The sequence below is a fragment of the Mytilus edulis genome, chromosome 6 (genome assembly GCF_963676685.1).
Source record: "Mytilus edulis chromosome 6, xbMytEdul2.2, whole genome shotgun sequence".
In the NCBI taxonomy this organism is placed as follows: Eukaryota; Metazoa; Mollusca; class Bivalvia; order Mytilida; family Mytilidae; genus Mytilus; species Mytilus edulis.
Genome location: NC_092349.1, coordinates 7849515 through 7858736, shown reverse-complemented (window position 1 = coordinate 7858736; position 9222 = coordinate 7849515). Strand labels below are relative to the sequence as shown.

Below are 9222 nucleotides of genomic sequence, written 5' to 3'. Positions count from 1 at the left end.
ATTTTATTTTCCTACCAAATTATTCCTGCTAATTTGCATATTCCTGGTAAGAATATACAATATTCCTACTAAGAAATTCCTGCTATTTTCCGTGTGGATTCCTACTACTGTCTGACTAGAATGTCACTCTTTACTGGTAGGAATTCAAAGCAATTTTCCTACTGTATTCCTTGTACATTCAATACGGATTGTTTCATACAGGTGGTGCAATCATGTAGGAGGTTTAGATATAATGTAAATGTAAGTATCAGTCAATATTGTGATTCCTAGGTCTCAGACAACACAATTATTATTCCCCTTGGCTACAATGCATTTTTTGGTTAAAGTCAAGTTGAATAAAAAAATTGCACCGTTACAAACATGAAATAAATTCAACTGCTTATAAACCATCATTATTCTAATAAAATACGCTTGTCCCAGGAGAATCCATCAGTGCTTTTTGTTTTGAAAGCCCTATTAAAATGCCAATGGTAGATTTGAATCTTAAATAAATGACGAAGGCTACTTTCGGAACACCTGAGATCACCCCTAGATTTTGGTGGGATTCGTGTTGCTTATTCTTCAGTTTTCTATGTTGTGTCATGTGTACTATTGTTTGTCTGTTTGTCTTTTTCATTTTTAGCCATGGCGTTGTCAGATTATTTTCAATTTATGAGTTTGACTGTTCCTCTGGTATCTTTCGTCCCTCTTTTCTATCCTACTTTCATTTTGGCCAAATCACATACTTTCACTTTCAATAATAATTGTTTTTCACATGTTTTACTTATTTCAATATATATGCTGATTGGACCACTTAAGTAGTAAACATTTAAAAACAAAGGGAGTTAATTGTGGTCTGATGCCAACTAATGGTATTTTATTTTTCAGTGGCAGTCTAATTTTCCCGTTTTTTTCTGGTATATGCAGTCAGAATCAAGAGCAACGTTATTATGTTCCTCCAAAATTGATTTTACGCTTATATACATTCTTAGTGGTGTATAAACATTGGTAACCCCTGTTTTAATGTATTCATTTAAAATCTTACTGTTAGCTGTTATTTATGCAGAAGGAAAAAAACTTTATAAAAATAACAATTATTATAACAAAAATAAAAGATATGCAAATGGCAAATGGCTTGAAAATAAGGAAATTGAGAAAAATAAATGTGTTTTTGGTAAAAGTTACATTTGACTGTGTTTGCATTTACTGCTGAACGAATTGTTTTTAGCATTTTTTTTAAACTCTCAGCTTTATTTCTATATTTCGGAATGACTAATCTAAAGGTCGTACAAATACAAATTTGCCGAGCCTTTCTCTTGTTTCGAGGCGAGTACGATTATATATTTTTTTTCTACAATACACATATTATTTTTTTTATCCTGTAATTTTCACCCGGCATTTTAAAATTTAGATGTTAAAATCCTATAGTTTGCTCTGATTAAAAAAAAAATAACCTTCATCAGACTGTTACACAAAATAAAAATATTCAGAATATCGTCTGTTAACCTTTCAGTTGGAGTAACAGGAGAACTTATTTGCATAAGCACAAGTGAACCTGCAATGTATTTGTGAACTTGTTGTTAATATGCGGTTTGTCATTATCATATAAATTATAGCATACGCTCCTTTAAAAAATTATACATTTTTATCATCGTATTCCAATAAAATATAATTGGTCATTTCCAAGCTGTAAGTTCGACTTTTTGCTTATATTTTCATTTTCATTCGTGTTGAGATTTAAATTTGTATTGTATTTTTCTCGCAGATTGTTGATCTTGATTTTGTTTATTGTTTATTGTTTGTTGGTGGGGTTTCTTTTTAAAAATTTTTAAGGGTTTCCCTTACGTGAGGAAAGACCTTATTGTTTTTCTAATGTTTTTTTTCTTCCAACATTTTTTTGACATGCCCTCCCCCCGTTTCTATTGAAGTCATCAAGACCAAATATTGACCATCGAAAACCCATTATGACGTATTACCAGATGAGGCTGTGTAGGTTTTCATCATTCCCTTTGAGAGTTATATCTACATTTTATACATTAAGCTAAAAAAATGTCCGACTGTCTGTTCAAAAGTTACAACAACATAATTTTTAAAACTATAGTAACAAGTGTATATCTTTTAAAAGGTAATAGATATCAACCTACTATAAACCGCAAAGATGATCAGTAATTCAAGACCTTCAATTTGAGGTCAAGGTCAGGCCATGATGAAATTTAACCTTGACCTTCAAAGTGTAGTATGACTTTGACCTTGTCACATTTGAGAGACCAAGTAGTCCTGAGTTGATTGGTGGTAGTCCCATGTCTCTACCACTTCCGGTTCTCAGGTTTGTTATTGCATTATATATTTGATGATTCATTGTGACCTTGATGAACCTTGGAAGTGTCGAAATCTTGTTCTACAATGTTGTCCTTCAACTGCAGATCATTTATCATTTAACAGATTTGAGATATCTGCTGTTGTTTTAGAGATAATGCAGTGTGAAATTTTGCGAGCGGAGGCATGTATTTCTGAATCAACAACAGATTACCACCTAAAATGTTTTAGAAATTGAAGAGCGTAACATAGTTATATGTTTGACCAAATACCGAAAACATTCCATGAAAATAAACACCCAAAAAATCAATTTGAAATATTCATGTTTTGCATTGACTTTGTAAGTTGCGTCATTTTTGGCACTTTGCAAAATGTGGTCATATGATACATCAAATTGAAGGTCTTAATGAACTCTACTCAAAAATGAAAATTTCAAACCCCTTTTTCATCCCAGTGGGCAGGGTGGGGTCATTTAGTGCAAAACTTCAAACTTCTCAAATTGTTAGGTTGTCGCATATCAAATGAAAGTCCATAAAGCGTACATTTCGAATATCAAATTGACGTCCCCAAAATATGGGTCGGGTGGGGTCATTGAGTGCAAAAAAACATTTCTTTGAAGGTAAGGTTGTTATATATCAAATGAAAGGTCATAACGTGTACATTTCAAATATCAAATTCCTGTCCTCCAAAAATGAGTTGGATGGGGTTATAAGTTACAAAAACCAAACTTTCTAGAACATGGCGTTGTCGCATATCAAATGAAAGATCATCAAGTCTTAAATGGTACATATATCATACTTCCGATCTCGAAAATGTAGGCATATGGGGTCATTAAGTGTAAAAAGCGAAAAGTTTCAGAAGGTATGCTTGTCGTATATCAAACGAAAGGTCGTACAAAGTACAAAGTACATTACGAAAACATCACTTTTACAGGAAAGACCTTTCAATTGTTTTACAAACAATTGAGATACTAGTTGTTTTATTGTTTTTAATATTCTGTTTTAGTTAAAGTTTTTTTTTCAAAATTGTTTGTGCATGTTTTTTTTTTTTAATTTTCTTGAATGTTTCTTAATTGGAATATGTTGATTTGTCGTGTTCGAGTCTTTCATTGTTAGTATATAAAGAGTGAAAATTAGGTTAAGTCAATGGTTGAGTTTTCACAACCGTAACTAATGTCAAATAGGAACTTTTTACCCTTCCGGAACACCTAATTTCATAAATTTAATTCAGGAATTAATGTAACATATTTTATATTTTAATTAAGATGGTATATGAGTGTCATTCGCCATCTTGGATTGTAAATAACAGAGAACCTAAGGTCTATTTTTTCAATCAAATTAGCAAAATTTGATGAGAAATGTAGATAAAAAAATTTGAATTTTCATTTAATAGAATAACAATTTAAGTTATAAATATTAATATTATTAGAAGCGTGCTCGATTTTCAATGTTTTAAAAATTTTATAATTTTATAAACTCCAAAATAGTGCAATTTTGACGAAATCTACATGAAATTTTGCTATTTTAGTTGATAAACTAACAGTAACAAACGTTAATAGACATATTAAGAAGATGTGGTATGATTACCAATGAGACAACTCTCCATCCAAGTCACTATTTGCAAGAAGTAAACCATTATAGGTCAAAGTGCTGCCTTCAGCACGTAGCTTTGGCTCACACCGAACAGCAAGCTATAAAGAGCTACCTACTTTGACAATTTCTTTTAAAATAATATTTTAACGAATACATTTTTGACCCTATTAGATTAAAATTCATAGAGAGGTTATACTCGTGTTTATAAACAGGATACTACTCTAACTATTGATTATAGATATATATTTGACATAATTGGAAATTCGTTTTTTAAAAGTTGTAGTAAATGATAAAATGAACATTTAACAAGGCAAGTCAATTCAATGTCATTACGCATTACAAAAGCAAGGTCTTTAAATTTCAGTGATGCTGAGAATAATGGTAAGTGTTTTTTTATTTAGAAGAATTTACTATAAAAATCTGATTGTACACAGTAATAACAATATCAACAGAGAATAAGCTCCGATTGTCGAACTTTCTCTTGATTAGATTTCACACTGGATATAAAATATGTTTTCATTGTTGTTCCGTGTTAACAATGTATAAACTTTTGAGTCTGTACTAATACGATGATCTTAATCAACTTCATAAATAGCTTGTTCTAAAGTTGAGGATATTCGCTACTCTTGTCTTTAACTTTTTTGTCAAATATCCGGAGTTAAAAAAAAAGTCATTTTTAAAAATCTTTGTAATTTTTGGAAGAAAAAAGATGCCAAATTGATATATGAAAATTCTAGAGACATAAGTTCCCGCCAAATTTTCAATGGCTTATATCTCGAAACCCAAGCACACTGATCCAAACTTTTTGCTGCATCTTTAGTTGCTCTATTTATATAATATCAATTAATAGCAGTCTTTAAAAAAATCATCATTTTGAAACAGAGAAACAGTGGCGGATCCAGAACTTTTCATAAGGGGGCCCGCTGACTGACCTAAGGGGGAAAGGGGGCGCTCCTGTCATGCTTTAGTGATTTCTTATATAATCAACAAATTTTTTCCAACGAAAAGGGGGGAGGGGTCCGCCAGGCCCCCTGAATCCGCCTTTGAGAAGCGAACATCATTACATTACTTATAAGTACCCTTATGCATGCCCTTTACATGTAAATAATAATTGTTCCTTCATACTGAAATCGAAATTACAGAATTTATACGCTCACCACCGCTAATTTGTTGACTGCTACAATATGTTTGTTTCGCAACTCACAGGCTACATGTTTTGACGGTGATTTGTTTTTCATAAAGCCAATAATAGTGCATTGATTGACATGACACCTATATAAGTATAAGCATAAAAAGGGGGAAAATGTGAGGCTCTGCATGTCGAATATGTTTAGACCGTTTTGTGCCGAATTCTTGTATTGTTATTCCCTTAAGTAAAATTAATGCACTATTATTGTCCATATACTGCAACATAATTTCCTTTTTTTCTTGTTTAATGTTATTTATTTTGTTTCTTTAAATGATTAAAAGAAATCTTGCAAAGGCCAACCAATTAATGAACAGGCGTCTTATAGTCGGAGTCATATCATTACGATATTAAAATCGGATTTATTGAAAACAAAACAGCTAATCCGACGATGAACGAATTCAGCTGATTTTATATAAATTCAAACAACACACAATGGGAAACAATGAGTTATAGAATTTTATCAACAAAAATGTACAAAAAAATATGTTTATAAAATTTTTTTGAGAAATGAGTTACATTGAGATTCAATTTCACGATTTTTTTTATGTGCAGTTGATCGTGATTCCCGTTTGTAGGTGTGGCTTAGTAAATACAGGCAATATACGGCTAGTTACTATATATCACATAAAATTATACATTTTCACTGGTCAGATAGAACGACTGCAGTATAAATACCAACGAGTCACCTGTAAATTCACTGATTGTGTCCTTTTCCTGATTATGTGGCTTTTTTTTTTTACTGAGTGCGAATTATCTTGACGGTAAACGACTGTTTGTCTCAAACACTGTTACATACACGATCGCGAGGAAATCAACCGTGTATATTTAATACTCAGGCTTGAGGTTTGTGTACTTAGTAGATACAGTACTACTTGTTACGTACACACTGAGAGTACAAGTTCATAATAGATTAACACATCTAATCTTTCGATATGCATATTTTCCTTTTAAAATGTACATCTTTAGAAAATAGCTACACATATCTATCCATACACATGTTTTTCTATTTATTTCCAAGGAATACTTATAGAAAATGAGAATAATCAGAGAGTAATGGAGACCAAGGAAAAAGACGAAAGTAAGATATAAATGTATAATATGCAATTTGTGGTTTATCTAAGAAAACAAGAACAATACGTGCATTTATGTGTTTGTGGATATTGGTAATAAATAGGAATATATATACATATCTATTCATTTGTCATAAAAACCAGGTTCAACCTACCAATTTTTCTCAAATGTCCTGTAACCTAGTCAGAAATATGACAGTTGTTATCAAATAGTCCTTTATATTTACGTTGGTGTTTGTTTTTGTTCAGTGGTTCTGTTATTCCGTTGTTTTCCTCATATAGTTGACGTGTCTCCCTTGGTTTTTGTTTGTGACCCGGATTTGTTTTCGATTAATCGATATATGCCTATTGAACAGATGTATATTACTGTTGCTTTTATTCATAATTTGTTTTATATAATTGAATAATTTATACGCATTAAATTATGTACTGTCAAGTTCAAAAGACATCAACATCCAAAGTGTTTTGTCATACACTCACAGTATGTTTACATATTCAGTTGTCGTTTGAATTCAGCTGTTCCTAATGCATCTGTTGCTTGCACGGTCCGATTTCTCAGATGACGTACCTACATGTAGCGATTTTGGAATGATTTTGTGATTCTATGTCGAATTGAACGTTGGCAGTCAGTTGTTGAACCGGTTAGCTGGTACCTTTACAGTAGTATGAAAATCATGCTATATGAACATAATAAAGTCTAGCAATTGTAATCTGTGGTTCGTAGACTGTAGACGACCAACAATGATGTTACGGTATGACCAGTTTTGGTGGCAGGTTCTAAAATCAATTTAACGTCACCATTAAAAAACCGGTTAGGTGTCTTGCCACGGAGTAACTGAGCGAAAGCATTTATTACATTTGATATTAAGCAAATGCTGTTTCAAAAGACATTGTTGCTTGCATCAATGAACTTGTTATTTTCTCCTTCTCTAGATGGCATGGTAAAAGCAACAATGTTTCCAGATGATGAAAGTAAAAGACTGAAAGAATTGAAGATATATCAAACAAAACAGTGTTTGCTTACAATCATGGAAATAACAAAAATTGAGCTGAACGGAAACGAATTACCATTCATTTTAAAAATGTAAATTTTGTGGTCAATTTATCAGTCCTTGTTTAGTAACCTTTTCAAATACTTTGAATTTAATAGTCTTCAATGTCCACCCAAATAAATAAAAAAAAATCTTGTCATAATAAATCTCGTAGATCAAACTATTTTTTAAAAATCTTTTTAAAGGTTATTAGTTAAAGACCAACATGTACAGAAGCATGTGTGTTTGTCAGAGATTTTGCATTACATTATACACGAACATGGCGTGTAATATGTATGGAGGTGTCATGAAATTGACGTTTCATATTAACATCCCTGGTCTTGTTTATGTACAAAATCTATTATTACAGATTATATATTTGTAGAACGTAATCCTTTGATTTAAATGTCAGCATAGAGCAATATCGTGGTACAGTGGTTACGCATATATTCTTAGATTCGTGTGGAACTGCGTATAGAAATAAGTTATGGTCAGTTATGCACAAAGATAACAAATAATCTAATAGAGGGTACAATATGACAGTTGTTATCCATTCGTTTGATGTGTTGGAATTTTTGATTTTGCCATTTTATTAGGGACTTTCCGTTTTAAATTTTCCTCGGAGTTCAGTGTTTTTGTGATTTTACTTTTTACGACATTGTTTATTATGTTTTATCTCTTTGTTCTCTTACGCATTTCTTTTAAAATTTTACATATAGGAAATAATACAGGAACAGGAAAGAAAATAAGCACGGGACAGTGAACAATTAGCAAAAAAAAAAAAAACAATGTGTGCGAAAAACACACATGTATAACTTTAAAAAAACCTTCCGTCAATACATATCCTGTAAGTGATATTTATATTCCGAAAGCGTGACATTTCTTACGATCAACTGTTTTTTTTTATAGCAGTCGTTAAAACTACAATTACATTTGGTTTGAAGTTGTCCTTTTTCATGGATTCATATTATGAGCAGTAACTCTTTAGAAACAATATACTCTTTTGTGTATACACCAAATATAGATTAAGTTATGTTGCATGTCGAAAAAAAAGGAACTACAGTTATAATCAGTTATCAAAAAAGTACAGTTCAGATGTTATTGCTAGTCTGATGATTCCAGTATTATAACCGACGCTGTGCATTGAAAACATTGAAATTGGAAACTCATCTATTGAGGGAAAGTCGATAGAGTATAAACTTATCAATCTTGAAATAACTATGTATGATTTATTTGGTCTCATTTCACCGGCTGAAACTGCCTTCAATGCATACTAAGTGTCAAGTGGACTGCAATCAACTTCAAGTACCACCAAGCTTTTTATTCGATGCGTAAAATAATTCCAATAAAACATACATGTACATATAATAGTAAAACAAATGTTTTTATATCTTTTGAACCAATTGGTTTGTTTGTATTTCAGCTGGAAACCTAACAGGTATCAGTATGGGATTTGGAACATAAAAACCAAAACAAAACCTTCGTCTCTAAGTTACCAAATAAAAGAGGAAAATCCACTGGAATATAAGGCAAGATATTACGTATTGGTAAAACACAACAACATAGAAAAAGCAGAATACATTGCAAAAAAGTGTTATTAACGCATGATATCCGCTAAAAATCAAGCGTGTACAGACTTAAGAAAGATGCAGTCGGGAATTAGGATATAGGATAGCAATTTTAAATTCAAGTCACTAAAGTACTTCGATTATATATACCGTATTCAAAAATAATTGAAGGTGAATAACACGAGGCGACATATCATTGAACTTATTTGACGTAAATTTCTGTAAAAGGACTCGTCTTTAATTTTGTAGACTTTGAAGACGTAACTGTTTTAATCGTTGTATACACACAAGGACATAACTCTATATCAAATGTTCCCGTGACAAACATAGACCGTCTTGCTTCAAAAACATACAATTCTAATTGTGACTTATTGATGTATCTTAGGTGCAAAAACTTTATTAAGAAACATCTACCGGAATGTGATACCTGTATCGTGCTGAGAACTCTGTGAAAAAAAATCGAAAATTCCAAAAATG

At 31.6% G+C, this 9222-nt stretch overlaps 1 long non-coding RNA gene across 1 annotated transcript; it reads left to right on the top strand.

Moving 5' to 3' along the window:
• The first annotated feature begins 6043 nt into the window (after positions 1 to 6043).
• Positions 6044 to 9013, top strand: LOC139527041 (uncharacterized). The gene is made up of 3 exons (XR_011665248.1): positions 6044 to 6154; positions 7080 to 7230; positions 8601 to 9013. It is a non-coding gene; the product is annotated as an uncharacterized lncRNA (long non-coding RNA).
• Positions 9014 to 9222: the final 209 nt, after the last annotated feature.